Source organism: Pteropus medius, unplaced genomic scaffold (genome assembly GCF_902729225.1).
Source record: "Pteropus medius unplaced genomic scaffold, Ma_sr-lr_union100, whole genome shotgun sequence".
Lineage (NCBI taxonomy): Eukaryota > Metazoa > Chordata > Mammalia > Chiroptera > Pteropodidae > Pteropus > Pteropus medius.
This window is the reverse complement of record NW_024351730.1, coordinates 3,009,513-3,036,998: the sequence shown is the minus strand read 5'-3', so window position 1 is coordinate 3,036,998 and position 27,486 is coordinate 3,009,513.

The window sequence follows — 27,486 nt, the reverse complement described above, 5'->3', positions numbered from 1 at the left end:
GTTTCTGAGCCTCTGGTCTGGCCAGAATGCTTCACTCCTTACATTTTATTCATTTAACTTCTGCTAAATAATCATAAATCTGATTAAAAATCATTTTCTCAAAGGAGGAAAACAATGGTGTAGATGATAGAGGCTCTGTTTATTCCTCTGGCAACCAAATCAAAGTTGTGACAGAAACAAGGCACAGCAGCAAGGAAAAATCACCTGGAATCTAAATGAACAAGCCATACAACTAGGGAGAAATCCAAGAAATAACCCTGCAACAGCAGAAGGTAGGATGGGGCAAGGATGCAGGGCAATCCAGTCCCGAGCGGCTGACAGAGATGGAGGCTGCAGCAGTGGCAGAGGCAGAAGCTTCTAAAAGGGGCCACATCCACAAGTGGATTTTCACGGTGACGGACCTGCCCTCTCTGAGCACCAGTGCCGACTCAGCTGCACACAGGGGGCACCAGGGACTTACAGGGAGACATTGTCAGAGTGAGGGAAGAGCTTGGAGTGAGAGACGAGGTGAGACTCGCTCTGTACAGAAGTGCCGAAGGTATCCATTGTTCCTATGTTGAGCCCTCTCCTCTCCCAGTGCCTGGAAACAATGCCACCATAGCCATGATGTCATCAAACTGGATAACAGAGGTCACTCCACCCAGAAGATTCCCTGAAACCCCACCTCCACCAACTTGCAGATCCACCCAAGCCACATTCAGGTATATCCTCAGCAAGTCAGGTGCTCCTTGCTGAGCAGTGCCTGGACTCACGCTGGTGGCAGCTGGCCTTGGTTTCTGGTGTGTCCTTTTGAGGCAACGATAAGCACAGCATCTGTGGATTGATTGCTGAATCTTAACAGGGGGCACTGGAAGGACAGTGGCTTGAGCTAAATTTGGCTTGCAGCTGAACCCCTCTCAGGACTGTGCCACTGGACACCTACTTCACAAATTCACACTACTAAGACTGGGAGACTCAGGAGCTTTGCTTAGTACATAGAAACAGACACATAAAGGCAGCCAAAAGGGAAAGACAAAGAAGCAGAAACCATATAAGAGAACAGAACAGAGATCCAGATATAATGGAGTCAAGTAATATAACAGATGCCGAGTTCAAAACACTGGTTATAAAGATGCTCAATGAACTTTTGGGAAGTGTAGATAAATTCAGTGAGAACTTCACCAAAGAGATAAAAAACATAAAAATGGAAATGGAAATTTTAAAAGGGAACCAATCTAAAATGAAGAACACATTATCTAAGATGAGAAGTATATTAAATGGAATAAACAAAGGAATAAACAAAGTGAATGAAGAAAAGGCTCAAACAACCTATCTAGAGGATGGAAAAACCAAGGACACTCAATCAGAAAGGAAGGAAAAAGATGCCAAGACTATAAAAATAATTTAAGGCGTATATGGGACACTATTAAGGGTCAAAATATCCATCTGATCAGAATACCTAAAGGAAAACAAGATGTTGAACAGCAGTTTGAAAAAATAATGATGAAAAACTTTCCTAACTTAAAAAAAAAAATGGACATAAAATCCAGGAAGCTCAGAGAATCCCAAAATCCAGGGATCCAAAGAGGCCCACGCCAAGATACATCATAATTAAAGTGCCAAAGGTTAAATACAAAGAAAGAATATTAAAAGCAGCAAGAGAAAAGCAGATAGTTACCTATAATAGAATACCCAGAAGACTGGTAGCTGATTTCTCAAAAGAAACTATACAGGACATAGGCTTGGCAAAAAAATATTCAACATGATGAAGACCTAAGATCTACAACCAAGGATACTTTATCCAGCATAGCTATCATTTAGAATTGAAGGACAGATAAAGAGCTTGCCAGTCAAACATAAGCTAAAAGAATTTGTCAACACCAAGCCAGTATTACAGGAAATGTTGAAAGGACTTCTTTAAGAAGAAAACATGTATCAAAAACAGGAATAAAGAATGGTAACAACTATATTCCTATCAATAAGTACCTCACATGAAAAAGAATTAAGTTCTCCAACCAAAAGATAGAGTGGATGAATGGATAGGAAAACAATACCCCTATATGTTACCTATAAGAGACTCACTTCAGATTAAAAGATACACACAGACTAAAATAAAGGGGATGGAAAAGATATTGCTTTGATGGGCCAAGAAGGTATTTAAGTCAGACAGAGAAAGATAAACACTACATGATTTCACTTACATGCGGAACCTAAGGGAAAAAAAGAGCAAACTAATAAAAAAAAAAATCATTTTCTCAGGCAGACCTGGCATGAATCTCCAGTCTAGATTGGGCTGCTTCTGTCATATGCTACTTTTCTGGTAATAATTTCTTGTCAAGTGTCTGTCTTCCCACTAGGCAGAATGCTACATGGAGACAGGGACCAGATCCACTTTATTGCTGCATTGCAGAGCCTAACCCATTGTCAAGCATATTGTTATGTATTAAATAAATATTTGTTGAATGAAGGAGGAAAGAAAGCAATAATGAGGTGGGGAGGCGAAATAATTACTATTTTCCAGTGTCTATGAACCAGCCAAAATCCTTGAGCTTTTGGCTTCCTATATTCTATCAGTCTTCACATTTAATTTCCTCACCTTTTGCCTGTGCTGAAATTCTAAATGAAAGTGTCAGAGGAAATACTCACAAAGGGATGAATGTGACTTTTATAATTATTAATAATTTAGAGCTTTTGTGACAGAAGTCTCAGTGCCTCTCATGCAGCTGAAGACTGAGAAGAAAACATTTAATTCTCAGTCATGTCTGTTTAATAAATCAGGCTTCAATAAAGTTAATTAACTAGAAAGCATACGACTTGGAAAACCCCATTAAACCTTTCCTAGATTAAATGATGATGAGAGGCTAGACCAATACCCAAGTTCGATCTCTGACTTCACTGTCAATCTTGTAGAATGGGGAAAGTTGGCTGCTGGTGGAACCACCCGTTCCACAGTGATAAGAAATATGTTAAACCAGCTTTTCAGACAAATGGGTTATGAACACATATCAAAGTTGTATTTCAAATTTACCCTGAGGGAAAAGGCTATTAGAAGCCCATTTCAGTGATTTCAATTTCACTCCAGAAGAGATATTTTACGGTAGAATAGATGTAAAAAAAAAAGGGTTAGGAGAGAGTGTCTTATTAAAGATAATTAGGAAAAATATTAAAGATTGTCTTAGTTTAGGCCACTACAACAAAATACCATAAGATTAGGTGGCTCACAAAAAAAAAAATTCTTACTGTTTTTGAGATTGGGAAGTCAAAGATCAAGTCACCAGCAGATTCAGTGTCTGCTTCCTTGTTCATAGATGGCCATTTTCTCCCTATGTCCTCACATGAAAGAGAGAAAGAAAGGGAAAGAATGAGAGCAAGAACGAGAGGGAGAGAAAGAGTTTTCAAGTCTCTTCTTATAAGGTCATTCTTCCATTCATGAAGGCTACATTTCATGACCTAATCACTTCCCACAGGAACCACCTTATAATACCATCACATTAAGGGGTAAGATTTTTAACATATAAATTTGGAGGGGGCTCAAACATTTAGTCCATAACATCCCACTCCTGTTCTCCAAATTAATATTATTATCACACGCAAAATACATTTATTCCATCCCAACAACCCCCAAAGTCTTAATTCATTCCAGTTTCAACTCTAAAGTCTAAAGTCCAAAGTCTCATTTAAATATCATATAAATCAGATATGGGTGAGACTCAAAGAATAATTCATTCTGAAGTAAAATTTCTCTCTATCTGTGAACCAGTGAAACCAAATGATTGTATTTCTCCAAAATACAAAGGTGAGATAAGCATAAGGTAGACATTTCCATTCCAAAAGGAAGAAATAGGAAATAAGAAGAGGTAAAGCCAAGTCTAAAACCTAGTAACATAAACTCCATGAGATCTTAAGGCACTAGAATAATCTTTTGGGGCTCAATGATCTGTTCTCTAGGCCCATGGGGAGAGTGGTTTAGCCTTCCACCCCACTGGGGCAGTGCCCCACAACTCTGTCAGGTGAGGGTCACAGCCCCGAAGCTTTGAGAAATCTGTCTCTCACATCTTTGGGCAGAGGCAATCTGAACTGTTGAAAGCCTGTTGATGTCCCTCTTCATCCCTTTGAAACTGAAGAGGTAGCCCTGATGATCTCTGAGTTACCGTTAGGGTCATTCTTTCTTTGTCTTGAAAAATAGGTCCTAGCTTCTGTTGTCATGACTGATTTGGTCTGTGCCTCATATTCACACTAATCTTACCAAATAGTGGTTTGGCCTCATGTTTGATGTTCTCATCCAAACACAATTTCTCATTTTTTTGCAATATAGATAAGAATTTCTAAATCTTTAAATTCTGGTTTCTTTTAGCTCAACAATTCTTTCTTCAATTAATTTCTCTCTTCTCACGTTTTACTGTAAGCAGTCAGGAGAAACCAAGCCACTTCTTCAACACTTTGCCTAGAAACATCCTCAGCTAAATATTCAATTTCATCAGTTACAAGTTTTACCTTCCACAGAATAGTAGGACGTGAACACAACTCAGCCAAGTTCTTTGCCACTTTATAACAAGTGTCATCTTTCCTCCTGTTTCCAATAATATGTTCCTTATTTTCATCTGAAATCTCATCAAAATGGCCTTTACCATCCATATTCCTACCAACATTTCTGTTCATGATTATTTAGGTATTCTCTAAAAAGACAGAGCTTTTTGTACAGCTCTCCTTTGAGTTCTTACCAGAATCACTTTAAAATGTCCCCTCACAACAATATTGATTCTAGCATGCACCTCACAAATCTTCTAGCCTTTACTCATTACCCAGTTTCAAAGCTGCTTCCACATATTTAAGTATTTTTTAGTAACAATACCCCATTCTTTAGTACCAATTTTTGTCTTGGTTTGGGTTGCTACGGCAAAAAATATTTTTTTGTCTTCCTGTCATCTTCCCTCCAGAGATCAATAGTAATCATTGTCAGGAAAGGCCCAGAGGTCCTGGATATTTCTTTGTCCTACCACCCTAAGCCTGGCAATGTCTTTCTTTCCTTTCAAGCATAAACTATTTAGTGAGCTAGATTCTATGGAAATAGAGAGGAAACTGGCACAAACAGATTTAAAACCCAATTTCACAAGAGTATTTAGGGGCAAATCTAGTTTTGGAAACCATGTGTTTATCCTTTTCCTACATATTACAATTTGTTGTATAGGAAAATTGTGACAGATGATCCAGGGCATAGAGAATACAAATGAAGTTCAGGAGAGAAGTAGAACAGTAGACAATCATTCAATTTTCTAGAAAGCACAGATGTGTTAAACAATTTCATTGTCACAGTCACTTTATAGAATAAAAGTAAAACTGAATCAGGTGCTTAACATGTGCCAGGCACTGTGTTAAGTGCTTTACCTGGATTATATCTTTCACTTCTCTAATTCTACTGAGAGATAGGAACTATAAATTCCCCTACTGTACAAGTAATGAACAGAAACCAAAACTGGACTGTCCATTTGGAATCACCTGGGGAAAGAAGAGTTAAAATACTGATATCTGGGTCTTATCCCGAGAATTGCTTATTTAACTGATATGAAAGCGGGTGGAGGAGCTATGCAGCAAGAACTTTAAATTTTCCCAGGTGATTTTAATATGCAGCATGGTTTAAGAATCACAAGGTCACCTATACAGAACCAGATAGGTCAAATATTTGAACCCAGGCAGCTTAACTAGGGCAATCAGGTCTTAAAATCACTATTCTGCCTTTATGTTATGTGTGCTTTGTAGAATTTCATGCTCATGAAAATCAAAAATGTCGGTGAATTTATTTTCATTTTACAAATGAACACAACTGAGATAGAAATAAGTTGACTAACTTATCAAGCAGCAAATCAGTAGCAGAGGTTGGAGTCTCATCTGGAGTCTCATGGAGACTTTTCAGTGTCAATGTTCACCAAAAGTTGTCCTTTGTTATTCATCTGTGAATATGGGAGTATAATATATCTAAACTAGAATATTCATTGTGCACAGTAGAGAGGTAAGAAACAACAGAGGACTAAGAACTTGTACATGCTCAGAAGCTGGTATTTTTATCTCATTCAGAAAGAAGTAAGTTCCTGTTGTGCAATATATTTTCTCAGACTCACACAGTGGTACATAATAGTGATATAGAATTTAAAGAATACTCTATATATGAAACATCAGGTTTCTATAGACTTGCCTGATAATCTGGATGTCGTTCACATTTTTTGAGTAAATAAGAAACTCACAAATAAATTTTGTGTGACAACTATAAGGTAGGGGATTGTCTGCACCATATAAACACCAGATGTTGATATTATAAATGCAAATTTGTGTGTATGTATATAGAGAGATGTGCTTCAAAAATGTAAATATAAGCTGAATTCATCTATTTAGAAATATCAGATGAATATATCCATTTTCTTTATCTTCAGAGGCCAACAAAATTAAATCTTTTAAATCTGCAATGTAGCATTAAAAATTGTTTCTTTGAATTACATTTCCCTATTATAAGCAGCTAGCATATGGTGCCTTGTTTAGTGAAGTGATAAAGAATTATAGTAGAAAGCAACCACTTGATTCAATTAGTCATCAATCATTTAAAACACATCAAGCTTTGTTTCCACTGCCAGGGCCTTTATAATAACTAAATAAACCACTGATATTCCCTGTTCCTCTTACAAAATGAAGGTGATTCTTGATCTTTTCTTTTCAATGCATGCTATTTCCCCTTCCAGAAAGCCTTCTGAAGTCATCTCATTCTACTCAAATTTTCCAGAAAACATCTTTTACTATTGTGCTTGTTATGCCCCATTCCATATCCTATATGTATCTTTTCTTCCTTTGCATGAAGGACTGACTCGCTTAAACAGCAGGTCTCCCAGAAGCTGCCAGGGTGAGACAAAGAACTACCAAAGGCAATTGTCTTGATTCCTAAAAGGGCCATCTAGATAGTGTAAAATAAGTACCCAACAGATACCAGTAATCTTTGGATTTGTTTTAGAAATTGAAAGAAGAGGTCAGATGATAGAATTAGGTAGCAGGGAATTGAGAACAGAGAATTGTGACAATCATTCCCAAAGGCTGCCATGTGAATTTTTACCTTCAAGTTCCCTGCATTCCTTTAGCACAGCAGATTGTGGCTTTGTCATCTTGCTTTCTAGAGGCCACCTTGTGTTCTTTCCATAAATGCATGAATACCTGTTCTATGCTAAGCACTTACGTCAGCAAGCACTGGGGATATTAAAGGAGTAAATCTTAGATGCTCCTAGTCTGGCAATAGGTATGAATACATAAAGAAGGTTATTAGAACATAGTCAAGCCAAAATTATTGTTTTTTAAATATTTTACTTTAAAATAGATAATATATTTATATGTTAAAAAACTACAAAAAAAGATAAATAAAACAAAAATTTTCTCTTCTACCTTTTCTCCCAGTTATTCAGTTCCCCTCTTCAGAGACAATCAGTGTTAGTAGTTCTTGTATTTTCTTCTAGTGGTAGTTCATGAGTATATGAACAAGTACACATGCATACATATATACATACATGTGTATATAGATTTTTTAAAAATTTTTACACAGGCATTGCAAAAACCAAAACAAGGCTTTTCAGCTTGCTTTTTCACTTAATTCTAATATTTTGTATATCTCTTGATCCGTACATAAAGAACTTTATTATTTTTTTAATTTAACCATAAAATTTTAATTTTAATTTTATGGTATATCCATCATAAGCATATACCATATACCATAATTTATATAATCGAATTTCAACTGAAGAATATTTTGGTTGTTCTCAGTCCTTTGCCATTACACAAATGTTACCTTACATATACATCATGTGTGTATGCATACATGTATGTATGAATTCTTATCTGAACTGCCCCACAAAGTGTAAGAATGTCTATTTCCTCACTCTCTTACCAAACTTTTGATTTTGACCAATCCTATATGGGGGGAAAAATTCCAGTATCTCAATTTAATTTTCATTTCTTTCATTATGAGTGAACTTAGGTCTCTTTTCACATTTAAGAACTATTTGTATTTCCTTTTCTATGAGTTTTCTGGATATTTTTATAGCCAATTTTTCTATTGCATTGTTGTTTCTTGTTAATTTATAGGAGCACTATAACTCAAGGAAAGTAAACTTACCTGAAGCGAGTTGGATATGTTTTTACCCTCAGTTAAAATTTTGTCTTTTGAATTTGCTTTGTTTCTGGGGCCTTGATAAAACTAAATTTATCAATTTCAAAATAGGTAAGAACTTTCAAATTGTGACACAAAAAGTTTAGCCTTAGCTAAGGCTAAACTTTTGAAAGTATATCTGGCTTTTCAGTTAGAGGAGAGAAGGAAAATTATAGTTTGTTTTCTATTTGTTTCATTTCTACATTCACATTACATATAATACATGGACATATGCTGATACTAAGTAGGCAACTTTAAGAAGCAGTCAGCTAATACCTGTTGTTCCAGTTATTTAAGGCTGTATAACAAATTACTCCAAAACTCAGTGCATAAAACAACCATTTATTACATTCATGGATTCTCTGAGTCAGAAATACTGACAAGACACAGCAGGAGTAGATTGTCTCTGCTCTACAATGTCTGAAGCCTGCTGTGGTCTCAAAGCTGGAACTTGAAATTGTATTACAAAGGCTCAAACACTGCTGCTGGCAGCAGGCAGAGACATTAGCTGGAGCTACTGACCCAAGCGCCTTTATATGGTACCCTCATGTTGCCCGGAGTTCCTCACATTATGAGGGCTGGGTCCCAGAGGTGAGTGTCACAAAAAAAGAGAAAGCCAGACTAAAGTTGTATCATGATACACAACATCACTTCTGCTGTGCTCTGTTGGTCAGAGAAGTCACAGACAGTCCAGGTTCAAAGAGACAGAAAACATACTCTAACTCTTGATGTGGAGTGGCAAGGTTCTGAAAGAGCACATGTGACTGGAAATAATTGCTTTGACCTTTTTTAAAAACACAATCTGTCATCCCTGTTCAGGGATCTGTCCTGTAAATCTTCAGTTCAAAGACAGTCTCTGTCTACAGACAGGACTCACCTGTTGGACTCGTTGAATTAGAGGATTATGTCTGGCTTTCCTGTAGCAACATTTAAAGGATTATCCTTGCTTCAGTCCATAGGGAGGTTCTTGAGCCACTTCTAGTGAGTGAGTCTGGTTAATGAAGTTGCTTCATCAACCACCTCAGAGTAATAGTAGAAAAAAGAAATGTTCAATACTTACTTATCTAGGAACATTTCTTTTCTCCCCCCCCCCTTCTGCTGGTGATTTTTATAGTCTTTATTCCTTTTGTCAAATAATGGGGAAGACAAGATGGAAAAAAAAACTATCAACCCAATCGATTATGCATTAATCATTCTGGCAAGGTCAGTGCTCAGAAGAAAAAAAATTGTTGTTTACCAAAGGTGGAGTATGTGGATTATCTGAGTGGCTTTCAATTATCCATAGTTGTTTTCCTTTGCCCTGATTAGCATCATTGACTAATCCAATATTTAAAAAGAATTTCCTATAAAGAACATATACAGAACATACCCTGCTCAGTTAAATAGTCAATAAGTACAGCATTTCTTTTGGCTGAAATCCACAGAGATGTTTTAATTAAAAAACGTACAAAAATTATCGATTTATCACTATGGCATTTCACTCAACAGAGCTAAATAGCACGTTAAATATAAAATCACACATGTCTTAAATAAGTAGCTAAGGTATAAGGTCTACTTGGTTTTTGTACCAGATCAGGATACAGAGTGAAGACAATTTTACAGGGTGAGACAAAGAACTACCAAGGGCAATTGTCTTGATTCCAAAAAAGTAGGCCATCTAGATATTGTAAAAGTACCCAATAGATACTAATCTTTGGATTTGTTTTAGAAATTGAAAGAGGAGGTCAGATGATAGAATTGGGTAGCAGGGAATTGAGAACAGAGAATTGTGACAATCATTCTGGGCAATGTAATGCAGCAGGCATCAAAATAACTGAACCATGAAGAAGAGTCCTCATGTCTCAAAGGGTTTCATGTCTCAGCAACTTTTAGCCTGGTGAACATTGGTCTCAATAAAAAATTCTGGGTGTATTCTGTTACTTAGTAAAAGTAGAATATTTATATTAGTAGGAGCAATTAGCTTAAAATAGCAAGCACCTAGGAAAAAGATTCTGCTAATTGAGGAAGTGGGCAGTTGAGGTCACAGGGTGAATTTATGAACTCCTAGGTTAGACACAGAGGAAATTCAATGTATAAACCCAGTAACTCAAGAGCAAGCACTGAGCATATGACTTAATTTTAAGTATTCATTGACCATTTAGAAAAGGTTATTTTTAACAATGATTTGCAGATTTTCTTTAAAAAATTGTAAGATCTGAATCTGTCTAAGTTTGAGTAAGGATTCAAATAAAGTTATGAAAAGACAGATTCCAAGAAAATGAGACAGAGGAGGTAGCATGTTTTAATAGATGCTGTAACACAAAGCATGTCCCCAACATCTAGTATGTCCATTGTTTTCTTTTCAAATATATTATCACTTTCATCAAGTCTTCCAAAAAGATTCAACTGCTCTTGATTTCCCTCAATATTTCAGTACTTGCTGAAGGGGTAAGTTGGATATGACTCCGGAACCCTACTGGTACTTTGGACTTTTCAAGCAGCCGCTGTATAACATTTTACCTCAGCCTCCTAATAATGGGTGAGGATAATTGGATACTATCCTCCCAGCAATGAGAGCACGATGACATCTAATTTTACATTTTGTGCCCTTTTCATAACAAAAAAAAAAAAAAAAGATCAGTACAAAATCCCTCATGCTGCCTTGAGCATGTTTTAAATTGGTTGGAAAACTTAATTATAGCTCTTAACACTGATTTTGTTCCCTATATAATCCAAATGAATCCATGTTTCAGTTTTAAGATTTACACTTGGGTCCGATCTTCAGTATCATTTTATGTCTCTCTAAGTATTTCTTTCCAACTGCAAAAAGCATTGACAATTTAAAATTGTTTTCTTGTAAATGAACATATAAGGGGAGAAAAATTATATATATATATATATATATATATTTCACATGTTATTTGAGCAGTATACAGTGCTTTGGTGGGCCCAACATCATTCTAGTCTTCATATGACTAGTCTTCATTTTATTGAGCAGAGCCATATGTAAAATAATACTGGTAGCAGACATCTACTGAGGATTTACTACACACCAGTCAGTGTTTAAGATTTTTAGAAGTAATATATTTAAATATCTCATTTTTATATGTAATATCTCATATATATGTAAAATATTACAGAGTGACATCAGAAGCATGGCAGTGTGAGGGTTCTCCCTGTGAGGGTACTCCCTGTGAAGTTTCTCCCCAATATCCACCCTTGAAATTACAAGCTGAAGACCTACATTACAACAAATAACACATAGCGTGCACACAAGCATGTCCGAAAGACATGTGCATCGGAGAATCTGAAGGTGGGAGACTCACACAAGAAAGTGAGGTAGAAAGAGAGAAACAGAGGCACTGTAGAACACAGCCAGGAGCTCCTGCAGGATGAGGGGGAGGTGAGAATTACATGGCAGGTTTTTAACTCTTTGAAAACCTGAACAGTCCAGCCTGAATGATCAGCATATTCCATGCAGCAGAGATCAGTGATCAGGGCAGAGAGCAGGGAAGAGATGGAATGCAGAATGGTGATAGCTGTGTCTTACCAACAGCCATTGCCAGGCAGAAAGCTGAATCACAGAGCCTGGCCTCTTTCCCACCCCATTCCAGAGTGTGCCCTCTTCTATCCCACCTGCACCCTCCCAGAGCTAGCACTGACACTCAGGAGAATCTGCAGCAACCAGAACTGAAACATGCACTGCAGCTAGCTGGTCCTAGTGATAGAGGCAGAGATATAGAAACAAAGCAGCTGAGGGTTGAGGGCCAGCATTATCAGGAAGAAAACAATCACACACAACGCTGGCCTCTACCAACCCACCACATCCCTATCTAGTCAGTCCTATTCAGAAAGAAGCAGTGGAACATTGCATCTGACAGTTGGGACAGTACCAAGACTTCAGAGACTTTTCAGAGGCTCAGACCCCCATCGCCCTTCACATGGGGGTGAAGCACTGAGATGGAGGTGACCTGGTCACAAAAGAGACACACAGCTCCTCAGAGAATAAAGGGCATTTTTAATCTCAAAGCAGAGATCCAGGAGGCTTGGGCAGTGCAGGAGATTTGGGCACCACTTACTGGAAATCAAAATAAAAATCTCTTCTTATGAACATGCTAAAGAGAGATCACTATATAATATTAAAAAAATAAATAAATAAAGCAAGGTACACTACCATTAATGCCAAAGCAGAGAGATAGTCTATCAAATACCATGAACAACTAAAGTGACAAGACAGCTCAGAAAGAAAATTAAAAACCTCTTGAAAATAAACTTTAAAATGTAGAAATATGTGACTTAAAAGACAGAGAATTCAAGATTGCATTTCTGAAAATAACTAACAAGATGCAAGAAAATTCTGATCCGCAGTTCAAAGAACTTAGAAACAAAATCAACAAACAACAGGAATACTTTAGGAAAGAAAATCAAATAGAACTTCTGGTGATGTAGAAATCATTAAAAGAGATGAAGAATGAAATAGCAAGTTTAGGAAACAGAGCTGACCAGATGGAGGAAAGAATTAGTGACATCGAAGACAGAATTCTGGAAATGATGCAGATGGAAAAAGAGAGAGACTTGAGAGTGAAAAAAAGGAAAGAACTCTACAAGAACCATCTGACACCATCAGAAAAAGCAATAGAAGAATAATGGGTATACCCAAAGGAGAAGAGAGGGAGAAGGGAAGAGAGAGCACATTCAAACAAATAATTGACAAGTATTTCCCAAACCTATGAATAAAACTGGATCCTCAAATCCAAGAAGCAAATAGAACATCTAATTATCTCAACCCCAAACCCAAAAAGGCCTTCTCCATACATTATTTTAAAATAGTAAAAAATTAATGAGAAAGAAAGAATTCTCAAGGCAGCCTGGAAAAGAAGGCAGTAACTTATAAAGGAAAACCCATTAGGTTAACATAGTTTAGTATACACAAATCAATTAATGTGATACACTGCATAAACAAAATAAAGAATAAAATACATATCATCATATCAATAGATGCAGAAAAAGCATTTGACAAGATACAGCATCCATTTATGATTAAAATACTTAATAAAATGGGTACAGAGGGAAAATATCTCAACATTATAAAGGCCATATATGACACACCCTCAACCAACATCATACTTAATGATGAAAAACAAAAACCTTCTCTCTAAGATCGGAAACAAGACAAAGCTGTTCACTATTGCCACTATGATTCAGTATAGTGATAGAAGTCCTAGCTAGAACAATCAGGCAAGAGAAAGAAATAAAAGGCATCCAAATAGGGAATGAAGAAAAATTGTCACGTTTTGCAGATGACATAATTCTCTATATAGAAAATTCTAGAGACTCCACTAAAAAAAAAATATTAAAAATAATAAACAAATACAATAAAGTTTCAGGATATAGAATCAGTGTGCAAAAATCAATAGTGTTTCTATACTTTAACAATGAAATTTCAGAAAAAGAAAAAAAATTTGCAACTGCAACAAAAAGAATAAAATACCTAGGGTAAACCAAATGAAGCATGTGAAGAACCTATACACTGAAAACTAATATACATTATTAAAAGAAATTAAAAGAGACACAGGAAAAAGAAAAGATAGTCCATGTTCATGGATTAGAAGAATCAACATAGTTAAAATTACCTTATTACCTAAAGCATTATACAGATTTAATGCAATCTCCATCAAAATTCCGATGACATTTTTTAAAGACAGAACAAAAACTCATAGGATTTGTAAGGAATCACAAGACTCTGAATAGCCATTCCTGAGAAAAAAGAGCAAGGCTGAAGGTATCAATCTGCCTGACTTCAAATTATACTATGAAGCAAAAATAATCAAAATTGAATGATATTGGCAGAAAAACAAACGTACACACCAACAGAACAGAATTGAAAGCCCAGAAATAAACTCCCATATATATGGGCAAATAATTTTCGACAAGGAGTCAAAACATACAATGGAGAAAGAAAAGCTCCTTTAATAAATGATACTGGGTAAATTGGAAAGTCACACACAAAAGAATGAAACTAGACTTTTATCTATCACCATACATCAAAAATAACTCAAAATGAATCAAAGACCTGAATATGCAACCTGAAGCAATACATTGCATAGAAGAAAACATAGGTACTAAACTCATGGACCTTTGATTTAGAGATGATTTTATGATTTTGACCTTAAAAGCAAGGAAAGTAAGATAAAAATAAATGAGTGAAACTATATTAAACTAAAAGCTTCTGTACAGCAAAATTTTTACTACTCTGCCCAATTCTGCTTCTTTACCCATTTTCAGAAGAACTGAGCTCTACAAAACATCTTGTATCCCAAACACTAACTTAATATCTTCTTCCAGAGAACCCAAGCTGTAACAACTCCTTTAATGCATAAGGAAAAAAAGCAAGGCTTCATCAAATCTAGCATATTGGAGGTGGTATTGTAAAAATGTGGCAATGAAAACACTGTATTGGAAAGGGAAATTAAGGGGCCTGGACACAAGATCAGTCTTTATTACTAACTTACTTTGTCACTTCTCACAAATCACTGAAGATCTGGGTGATTGGCTCATTCAATTGTTGTTAGGAGACTGGCTGATGATCTCGCCTCCCCTTCCAGACCCACCAAACTATAAGCTAAACCAGTAGTTACCGCATATCTTTCTATGGGCTCAGGCCAGTCCATTATAAAGTTTTCACCAACCTGTGGAAAAAACGAGAAACACAGGGTAAAGCAAAAGTTTTTCAAAGAGTTAAATTTATTCAATTTGTTTTCTTTTGTTTTGAATCAATTTCTTTCTTTCTCCTTTTTAATTATTTTATTTATTTATTTTTTGCTTTGTTAAAATACCCTTTCTTCAGAAATGGTGAGGTCAGTGGATAATAGGTACTTTAGAGGGTGGGTGTTTTGTTTTTAATGTTTTACAAGCAAAATCAAAGTTGGCAGCAGTTACCAAGGCTATCCCAGCATTATTATTTTAAAATTCTTCTGAATGGCAAAACTCATGGTCTCAACTTTTCACTTCAATAATATTAATGTAATTGATACTGATTGACATTGATTGATTTAATTAACACTGATTCACATAAATGAATTAGGGAGAATATAGCAGGCATGAATTCATGTTATTCAAGCTATGTTTTATGTAAACTTACATATAGTTCCAGCAAGTTTTTGAATTCTAGAGAGGGTGATACGTCAATATGTATTCCCATTAATAAACATCTCTGAAAATTTTCTGACTTTTTTTTTCAAAAATCTAGCTTTATTCATTTAAGAAAAAAAAAAATCTTAGAATAAGAGGTCTCAAAATTTCCATTTCTCAGCTCTCAATCGACCTCTCTGAAATTACTAAGAACAAAGAGAAAGGATGCTTTTCTCAGTCCTCCTCATTTATCTCAAAAATGCCTTGTTAGCAGCAACAATGTGTCCCCAAATCTAATACCCTCTTTCTTCTTAATAAGCTACTTAATATAGTGTAGCAAAAAGATCAGTGGACTGAGAGTCAAGATAAATAAAAGTGTCAAGTAACATTGTGAATAATGAGATAATATTTTAATAACTAAGCACATTTTATAATGTAAATCAATCCTCAGATGATAAATATCCTCCTACCTCAGTGACTAGAAATATCACTCCTTCCTTTCTCTGTCAACTGCTGACCTTCTCCTGCCCACTCTCTCTTATTCTCAAAAGCAAGTCTTCCTTCCCTATCTTTTTCTTCTTAGCTTTCTATACTTTCCTCAGGCGTGCATCTTGTCTCTCTTTCGAGGCTCTTTTCTTTCTGGGATTCAGTTGTTAGCACTTTGCTTTTCCTCAGGAACAGCATCGCTGTCTGCAGAGTGCTCTGCTGCTGCTCTCCACATTTCCCTTGCCTTTCTACTGCATATTCCTCAGGTGTGATTTCCCCTGCTTTCACATCCCACAATCTTTTTGTTTGCTTGTTTGTTTGTTTTATTTTGTTTTGTTTTTTTCCTGCTTTATACAAATGTAATAGACAATTAGTTGCTCGTATTTACATTGTACAATTCGATGAGTATTTTTTCTATTACAGTTGGCATATAATAACATATTAGTTTCAGTTGTACAGCATACTGATTAGAGATCTATGTAACTCACAAAGTGATCTAGTACCCCACTTAACCCTACATATTTATCACAACATTATTAACTATTTTCTTTATGCTACACTTTATATGTCCATGTCTATTTTGTAACTATCCATTCGTATTTCTTAATCCCTTTGCCTTTTTTCTCCATCACCCCCCACCCCACCCCCAATCCTTTTCATGTGTTACTAAATGAATCCTTATTCTCCTTTTGGTGCCCTGTTGCCTCTCTTTGAAAAAGGTTAGCTTGAGGCTTTCACTGATAAACCATTAAGGACTAAACACGTTGTTTCAAGTCAGTCATTCTAACTGCTGCAGTAACTGATAAGCTATTTAGTGCTACACTTTACTAAAGATTTAATTTAAAAGATGATCTTTTTCTCTTTGCAAGGGGTAATGACTTGCGTGTGTCATTAAAACATAAATATCTGGAACTTCAACTTTCTGAATGTAAGGTTCTCCTTTCTCTATCAAGACTCTCAGGCAATTTTCTTCATCTAAAGCAGATATTTTACACATTTTTTAAATTGATTTAAACAAGATGCATAGGTAATTACAGTAGTCCATTTATTTCCAATCTATTTAAATACTGTATTTTCTCTACATTGTGAGATTTCACCATAATGAGACTAATAACTTTACCTCTCACCCCAACCCTATGTCAGGGTTGAGAAACTTCTCCTTCTCAGAGCTTTCTGTCACATTTCTGTTTGAACATCAGAGGTTTATCTAGAGGTTTTGGAGGTTTGGGAACAGTAATACCAAAGTATGCCATCTCAGCCATTGAGTCCAGGTTTCTTTCTCAACTATAATTTTGTAGGTAAAACCATGTCAATTATACCTACAAATTTTTCTGTGGTGATATTTGTGTTGCAGATTAATTTTTAAGTTTCTTAACAGTAATCTAAGGCAAGACAGTAAAAGAATCCCTTCTTTTAAAAGAAGTACGTTGTCAAGTAAGTAATGTTGTCATTAGGAGCATATATAACCACACAATTGTTATAAAGACCAAATACGATATAAATAAACATATTTTGTAATGTTTAAACACTAAAGACAATAAAAGATAATGAAAAGGAAAAGTTGTATTGAATTTAAGTCTAAACTTTAATTTAATAAAAGTATGCTATGCTAAAAACAGAAGCATTATTCTCTCTACATATTTTTACTTCACAAATGTAAGTCAATAAGATTTCTGACATCCTTAATATTTATTAATCACTGCTTTTGTTAGTGTTTATGTCAAGTCCACCTCCAAAAATATTTTAAAAGTTATTAAATAAAATAATGAGAAAAAATTAAAAACCATTATGATACCAGAAAGATTTAGGAGAGATATGAAAAAATCCTGGTATGGGAATTGTTGTGCTTCATATTTGACTCTGAATATATTAGAATCATAATTGACACATACGATAAAGAAACATACTAAAGAAATATAAATATAAAAAAATTGTTGTTATCTTCTAGGAGCTTTTACTAATGAGGAAAAAATTTTAAAGAAATGGTAAAATCAAAAGCAAAGGTAAGAGCTTATTTCTGGAAAGGGACAAACTCAAGAGACAGATGATTGGTAAAGTTACAGACACATTTTAAAGGTGAGAAGAGACTAGAGATATTGCATTTCAAAGTACTTTATCTTCTTACTAACATAGCAAATAAAGTTATCTGCTGCTTTGTAAGTAGGCTTATTGTTTCAAGGTCAGTAGAAAAAGTTTGCCATGACCATTGAGAACAAATAGGAAATAGTTTTTTATTATACCTGTCACTAACAGTAGTCTATCAATAAATAAAAAGTAAAGACAGCTGACTTTTTTCTCAAGATATTGCAAGAACATGCTCTGATGATCTTCTTTTAGGTCAAAGAATATTTGGTAGGCCAAGCAATTTCTATTAGTAATTCTGTATAGATAGTTTTGTTTATTAAATATACATTAGAGGAAATGATTTCTCTCCCTTTAGAATCTAGACTTACGGCAATGTAGACTGATTCCTTTAAATATATGGAAACTAGCTATGTTTATTTTATGAGTTAGAAAGTCTCAAAACTCTCAAAGCCTATATCCAATTTGTATCTCTAAAATGACTTTTTATAAACCAGAATAAATATATAATCTGTTTTCTGTACACTATAGGCTATTTATCCAGATCAAACAAAGATATTTGAACATGTTAATTTTAGTGTAGTTTTTAAATACATAGCTGGGCTATGCACATAGAGCATGCTATTGATACCATACTTCATTTTAATCCCCCAGTTCACGTTCTCTTTTCAAACCTGTTTTTGAGGAGTAGTCCTATTAGCAATCAGAATCATATTCTGATTCTTATTTTGATATCATTTCTCCATAGAACTAAAAGTGAAGAGTCTGAAGATTATCCTATGGCTTGGAAGTCGTTCCTGGGGTTGAAGGACCAGGGCTCAGAACTCCACTACGTTTGATCTACATAGAAATAAAGTTGTAATGAATGGGAGAGGTATACACATTCTATCCAGATCATTTTAATTGGATCATAATTGTTTGGTAGATTTTTGTTGTTGTTATTGTTTATAGAACATTTAATTAAAGACAAAAATTTAAATTAGCCAAAATGTCTATCAAACTAAAAATAGTTAAATATTATGAAACAGCATAGTCATGCAATTGCTAAAATATGGAAGGTCTATATGTACTGAAATGGAACCTGAGTTGCAAAACAAAACAGTAAAATCTTTTTTTTACAAAGCAACACAAGTTCAGTGTATGCATGTGTTTATAAGGGGAACAAAAATATTTTGTAGGGTCTACAACAAACAAACTTAACAGTGATTACTTCTGAGAAACAATCAGTTTTCATGATATAGATAATATGTTTATTATATTTTTATTACATAGATATCTACATTGTTTTAATTTTGCATAAATAATTAATTAGATTTCTTATTAAACATAGTCAATACAAATTTTTAATAGAAAGAAAATTTACTGAAGACAAGTATAATCTATTTCATACATTGGTGATTTTCATGTGAAAAGTGTTTATTTTGTTATAATTATTGACTAAATTATAATTCTCTTCTCCTGTCATGTTCAAATATAAAATGTATCATTCTTTTCCATCTGCTTTTGTTTTTGCTGCAACTTCAAACTTTCCACTTTATAAGTATTTAACCTGGTTGGAAAGTATCTCAGTCTTGCAATTCAAAGGTGCTGCTGACAAGAAGCAGCAGCAGCATCTGATAGTTTGCTCTACTGAAGCAGAATCTACATTTTAAAAAGATTCCCAGTAGACTCCATTAAATATTAAGAAGCACTGTTCCAGAGGACTCACCTTCAGTCTGTGATTCCATAATAAGTGTCTTATTTTTATTCAGATCATATTTTTATGGAAAACCTGGAATGATGGAGCCAGAGAAGACTAATAGAGATTAGGAAGGCTGAAACCTTTGATTCATCTCCATTCTTCTAAGGTTCATGGCTCAAATAATTTTCTTTGTTTGAAATCACCTCAGGACAAGTGAGAACAAGGAAGATCACAAATTCAAGTATATAACTCTACTCATAGTCAGATAGAAAACAGTATGATCTCTTACAGTTTTTGACACTGAATTTAAAATGGCTATTAAAAGATATGCCACACATAAAATGTGTAGTTTGTATAAACATTTATTTATTCACATTTAAATGAAAGGTCAGAAAGTAAAAGTCAGGTGGAAATAAAATGTGGTCAGACTGAAATAAGTAGTGCTGGGCTATAAAATGGAGGAAACAGAGAATACACATACCAAAGTGCTATTTTCTGAGTTTATCAGAAGTATAAAATGCTTTGGAATAAAATTTAAAAAATCACTTTAGCAATAGTGATTGACATTGTCATTTTATTTATTTATTCTTTTTCTACTGATTTATCCCTACTATATAAAAAATATAAAGTGACATTGCCTGTCAACTTATACAATTTTGGAATAAATGAACAAATAATGCAAGCCTCTTCTGAGTATGGAAACTTTCATTTCTTGTAATATTACAGCTTATATACTCTAAAAACTCTTTTCCACAGAATAAATAGTAATGTTGGGTAAAATATAACATATTAAAATTAAAATCTGTATTAGCAAAATTTAAATGAAATCTCCAGGGTCCTAAAGCAAAGACGTCACTGAAAACTAGAGTGGTAAGCACAGGAACAGATACTCAGCAGCCTTGGGGAAACTATTGCTATCAATAACCTGGATTCATACATTTTAATGTTCAAAAGAAGGTAGGTGACAACCTGTACAAAATGAAAACTTAGAACTGATATCTCACACAAAGTCAGGACATTTAAAAGACTACATCCTCAGTAAAAGGATCAACTTAAAAGCTACATACACCAGCACAAGGAGAAAATTATGAAGTTGGTAACTAATAGCTGAGCTCTGGGTGGTAAAATTAGTCTCCTGTAAGAATTTGCAATTATTAGGCCAAAGTCACATGTTAACAGAGCTGAATTTCAAACACATGTTTTCTGAGAGGCCAGAAATTAAAATAAAGTGTTCTAGAGCTAATGATATCCCATGATTTTTGGCCATTCAAATCTTCTCTTGATAAATTATCTCTCAATACAGGCTACACAAGAGTCCCACAAATAAAGCACTCTGATAATATGAGAGTCAGCAGGCAAAAACAGAAACACCAGGTGATACAACTATTAACTATAAATAATAAAATAAGTATGTTTAAAATGATGAAAAACATAAATAAAAAACAAGGAAAAGCATTAAGTTACAATAAAAAAGGAATAGTAGGTAAGAAAAAGAACCAAATAGAATATCTAAAAATGAAAAACATATAATTACTGAAAGCTAAAAAAGAAACTTCATTGGATAAATTAATCAGCCCATGAGAGAATTATTGACCTCTAAGAGATTATTTAGAATGTACTTCCAAAAAATAAAATGAAAGAAAATATGAAAGAAGGACTTCCAATCAGGATGACAGAGTAGATAAACACTGTGCTGGCTTCTTCTCATGACCACATCAAAATTACAACTAAACTACAGAACAGAATCACCTGAAGTCTAGTTAAAAATAAGTCCTACAACTAAGGATATAGAGAAGCCACCTCGAGACTGGTGTAAGGCGAGGGGGACACAGAATAGGTTGTTCCACACTCGCATGTGGTGGTTAAAAATCAAGAGAGATATCTAGACTGTAGAAGTCCACTTGGAAGAGTGAAGGGGTTCCAGGCCTACGCGGGGTCCCAAGCACAGGGTTCTGGTGCTGGGAAGAAAAGTTTTCACAACTTCTGGCTGTAAAAACCAGTGGAGATTGTAGCTGAATGAGGCATAGAGTGGTTGGAGTTCCAGGAATTCTTAAAGGGCCCGTGCATGGGCTTACTCGCTGACACACTCACCACTCTGAGCTCTAGCACTGGCACAGCAGCTTGAAAGGCATCAGGGACATATGGGGAAGAATTGAATTGTCTGGCTTCAGGGAGACGACTGGAGGGTTTGATTTCTCCTTGATAGAACTGCTGCCAGAAAACATTGTTTTTTTTTCTGCTTGAGTTCTCCCTGCATTTCAGTGTGCAGATGGTAATGCCGCCATATCTGAGTCTCCATCAACTTGACTAACTGGTTGTCCTGCCCTGGTGATTCCCTAAGACACTGCCCCACTCAAATCGTGGGACCACCCAAGCCATTTCCAATGGCTTTTCAATGCAAATGGCCTGTCTTGGTTCGTGTTGCAGACTTTCCTAAAATATCTCAAAGCTTCACAAAACCCAAACTAGCAGAATCTGGACTTGGTGTTCCCCGTACCTCTTGCTGAGCATCCCAAACTCAGCACTAGAGACAGCCGGCCTCGGTTTGAGGCTTGGCCTCTCGCACCTCCAAACCCAGAGCAGATTGAGGTCGTATGCAAACTAATTGGTGATTCAAGCCACATGGACCCAATTCTTCGCATGTGGCTGAACTTGGCTGGTCAAGGGGAGGGTGGCATCTCAAGAGGCCCAGGGCTGGCATACTTTGAACAGAGCCAGAGCACCAAGTGGGTGACATTCAAGGATGACACACCCAAAGGACAGACTGGGCTGGCACCAGAGCCCTACTAAAGTGAATCCTACTCCATACGGTCAGCCTTACACTATAGTCATAACCAGTCCCCAAAACCAATCAGCTCAAGTGTCAATCCCTCCTATCGACATGCAAATGGCAATCAAGGCCCAACTAAAACAGAAAAGCACACACAGCCCGTACAAAGAACACACCTGGAGCACTTGGCTCAGGAACTAGGGAAACTGTGCCCCTTGACCCATAAGACACCTACTACAAAAGGCCACACTACTAAGACTGAGAAACTTAACAGCCCTATCTAATACATAGAAATAAACACAAGTAGATAGCCAAATTGGGATGACAAAGAAACATGTCCTAAATAAAACAAAACAAATCTCTAGAAAAAGAACTAAACAAAATGGAGACAAGCAATCTACAAGATGCAGAGATCAAAACAATGGTTATAAGGGTGCTGGATGAACTTAGGGGAAGAGTAGAGGAACTCAGTGAGAACTTTAACAAAGAGATAGAAAACATAAAAAAGAACTGGCCAGAAATGAAGAATACCTTAGGAGTAAGCGACAATAGATTAGATGAAACAGAGGACCAAATCAGCAATTTAGAAGATAAGGTAGCAGAAAACACCCAATCAGAACAGCAACAACAAAACAAGAATCCAAAATAATAAAGATAGTTTAAGGGGTCTCTGGGATAACATCAAGCATACTAACATTTGCCTCATAGGGGTACCAGAAGGAGAAGAGATAGAGCAAGGAATTGAAAACTTATTTCAAGAAATAATGACAGAAAACTTCCTTAATGTGGCAAAGGAAGTAAACATACAAGCCCAGGAAACTCAAAGAGTACCTAACAAAGAGGCTCACATCAAGACACATCATTATTAAAATGCCAAAGGTTAAAGATAAAGAGACAATCTTAAAAGCAGCAAGAGAAAAGCAATTAGTTACCTACAGGGGACCTCCCATAAGACTGTCAGCTAATTTTTCAACAGAAACTTAGCAGACCAGAAGGGATTGACACTAAACCTTCAAAGTGTTGAAAAGCAAGGACCTACAACAAAGATTACTCTACCTAGCAAAAGTATCGTTTAGAATTGAAGGACAAGTAAAGAGCTTCCCAGACAAGAAAAAGCTAAAAGAGTTCATCAACACCAAACCGGTATTACGAGAAATATGGGAGGAAGAAGAGGAGGAGAAGGAGGAGAAGAAAATCTGAACATCATGGCAGTAACTACATATCAACAATTACCTTAAATATACATAGATTAAATGCTCCAATCAAAAGATATGAAGTGACTGAATGAATAAAAAACAAGACCTTTACAATCCTGCCTATAAGAAACCCACTTCAGACTGACAGACACACACAGACTGAAAGTAAAGAAAGGGAAAAAGATATTTCACGAAAACGGAAATGGAAAAAAAAATAAAAGCTGAGGTAACAATACTTGTACTAGAAAAAAATAAACTTTAAAATAAAGGCTATAACAAGAAACAAAAAACTCAGTAATCTCACTTCTAGATATCTTTCCAAAGAAACCAAAACACTCCTTTGAAGGGACATGAGAATCCATCAGTTCATTGAAGCATTATTTACTAAAGCCAAGATACAGAGGCAACCTATGTGTTCATCAGAGGATGAATTGATAAAGAAGAGGCAGTACATATATAAAATAGAATATTACTCAGTCATAAAAAAGAATGAAATCTTGCCATCTGCAATAACACGGATGGACCTAGAGGATATTGTTCTGAGTGGAGTAAGCCAGACAGAAAGACAAATGCCATATAATTTAATTTACTTGTGAAATTTAAGGAACAAAATAAACAAAACAGAAAAACTCTTAGATACAGAGAATATTTTCTTGGTTTCCAGATGGAAGGGGGTCCATAGGTGAGTAGAAAAGGGGGAGGGATTAAGAAGTACAATTAGTAGTTACAAAAGTTATGGGGATGTAATGTATAACATAAGAAATATAGTCAATAACATTATAATAACTATGTGTGGTGTCAGATGGGTACTACATTTATGGGGTGATCACTTCATAAGTTATATAAATGTTTAATCACTAGGTTGCACACCTGAAATTGATATAATATTTTATGCAAACAGTAATGGAAAATAAAATTATTTTTAAAAAGAAAATATGAAAGAATTGAGTCTAACAAATCAAATAGGTATTACAGCAGATGAGAACATAGAGAATGGAGAAAAGACAATATTCTTAGAAACAATGCATGAGAAATTTCTAGAATTGATGAAAAACATATTTTTCTTATTCTAGACTCTCAAAGAGGGTATAAATAAAAATAAATAGATACCTATATATACCCATTGCAGTGTAACCATCGAATTTATAATTATGGGAAAAAATGTAAAGCCAAAAATTCAGATTATTAAAAAAAGACAATAATGAAATAGTAGACCTTTTATTAAAATAATATCTGTAGAGAGTTGAGAGAATAGAACTTCAATCTATTATTTATACTTAACTTAAATATTACTTAAGAATGAGGATAAAACAAATTCAGGTAATCAACTATTGAGTTTACCACTAACTGCTTCCTATTTTATTTCCTGTTTACAAAGTAAGGGCTATGGATTTTGGAAAGAATAAACATGAACCTAGAAGAAAGAAGTTAATTGCAGGAATCATTGTAAAACAGACAATATGTAGACAATAATGATTATATAAATAATAATAGTAATATCTAATTTGGAGAATTTAAGTACCAGGTAGAATTAAGTTCCTAGACAACTATAGTACATGACATGGAATATAGTAACCAGTGTTATACATTCTACGGTTTTTTTGTATTGTTCTACAGAAGAGTAAAAATGCTGATTATCTTTAAACTGTTTAAGCTTTTAACCATTCTGATCAAATATATGATATTAAAATTTTAGGTAAATCACTTAAACAATAGGAGGATGTATAACAGCCAGATCAGTAGAAGGGAAAAATCAAAATAAAGAAAATTTAAATAATATAAAAGGCATAAGAAAAGAGAGTGGGAGCTATAATGCAAACAAAAAGAGAAATTTGTAAATAATATTATGGGAAAAATAATTATTAATCCTGGAGATATAAATTGGTTGAAGAATAAATTGTAACAAAAACTGTTCAACCATCCGCCCCTACCCCCACATACATATCCCAGACAGAGTTTTGGGTAGAAAGTGGAACCTTATCTAACATTTAATAAAGCTCTGTCTTAGAGTTGTTTGATTGCAAGCTCTATTTGTTGACTCTCAACAACTTAAGGAAAATCACATTTTAATGCAATAATATGGTGTAGCTTACAGATAAAAAATATAAGGCAAGACAGGAACCAGGCTGAGAACAAACATCCAATTTCTTTAGGGCCATATAACCATAATGAATGATTCCCTATTCGTGTTTCACTTCTCTGAGGCTTCAAATGATCAGTCTCATTTGCCTAGAAGGGTGGATAATTTGATTAATAGATGCACTATAAAAACAAGCAGTTGGGCAAAGCAGAGGGGTGAGCAGAGTTTCCCAAACGAAAATCTATTGCCATAACTAAATGAAGGGAAAAAAATCTACACTGGAAAAAAAAATACCAAAGGTAATTTGACTGTATCTGCTGGATATTTTTCCAAATACAGCAGCAATTATTATATAGCATTTAACTCAAGGGTAAAAGATACATTTCCAGAATAGTTTTTACATTCTTTCTCTTTCTCCTTAAGCATTAGGACCATTGATCACAAATCAAATGACTGCTGGCATCAGACAACTCAAGGAAACAAGTAAAATAGTGTTGGAATATGATGATAAATGAAAACTGACATTCAGTATCAGGAATAAAATAGGAACCGGTGATAATAAAGGAAGACTGGAGAGTCCCCGACCCAGCCCAGGAAGCAGTGGTTACTCAGCTCAAGCTGATTATCGCCATGCAGAAATGCCAAATCTTTTACAAGAAAAATCAAGAGACAAGAATTTATGCAAAATAGCCAGTTATTTATCTTGATATCAATATTTAATTGTTGTTGGTAACTGATTCAGTTTTCAAAATACTATATGAACCAACATCAGATAAAGCAATTAAACATAATTGCCAGAACAGTTCTATTATTGGCCACCTATAGATTGTGGCTTGTGGATCGGTGGCCTATGAGTTGTATTGTCTGAGCAAGTTAATGGGAGGAAGTTATGAGAGCCTGTACTTCCAATTTACTCCTCCCATCTTTGGGCTAGTATCTGCTATGCATTATATATAGTATCATTTAGGATAGTTTTGCTGCCTATTATCTGTGCTCTGCCTACTCATCCCCACTTTCCCGCTTACCCCAGATAACCACAGATCTTCATACTGTCTCCTTTTCTAGAATGTCATATAGTTGGAATTATACAGTACGTGCCTTTTCCAGTTTGGCTTCTTTCACATAATAACACACATTCAAGGTTGCTCTCTGTCTTAATAGCTCATTTCTTTTTAGTGATGAATAATATTCAATTGTCTGGATGTACCACAGTTTATTTATTCAAGATATCCTTCTACTGAAGGATATCTTGGTTGCTTCCAAGTTTTAGCAATTATGAATAAAGCTGCTATAAATACCCAGGTGCAAGAATTAGCATAAACATAAGTTTGCAACTCATTTGGGTAAATACCAAGAAATATGATTGTTGGATCATGTGGTGAAAGTATTTTTAGTTGTATAAGAAACTACCAAACTATCTTCCAAAATGGCTGTATAATTTTGCATTTTCATCAGCAATAAATAAGAGTTCCTGTTGCTGTACCTCCCAAATTTGGTGTTGTCAGTGTTTTGGATTTTTGCCAAATTCCCTAATGCCATATGGTGTTCAGCATCTTTTCATATGTTTGTTTGCCATCTATATATCTCCTTTGATAAGATGTCTGTTCAGATATTTTGCCATTTTTGATTGGTTGGTTGTTTTCTTATTGTTGAGTTTTTAACAGTTCTTTAACCGAAAGTTCATTAACAAAGTTCTTGGATAACTTTGTTTTATCAGATAATGTCTTGCAAATATTTTTTCCTACTCTGTGTCTTATCGTCTCTCATGTCTTCATCTTCACTTTATTTTGAAGATCTATTTCTATCTGCTGGTCAATATGGTCAGCTATCTAATCCTCACTTTAAAATTTAACATTCTTATCTATTATCTGATATTTTTTAAATATTACGGTATTTCTTTATATTGTCAAAATATTTATCATAATT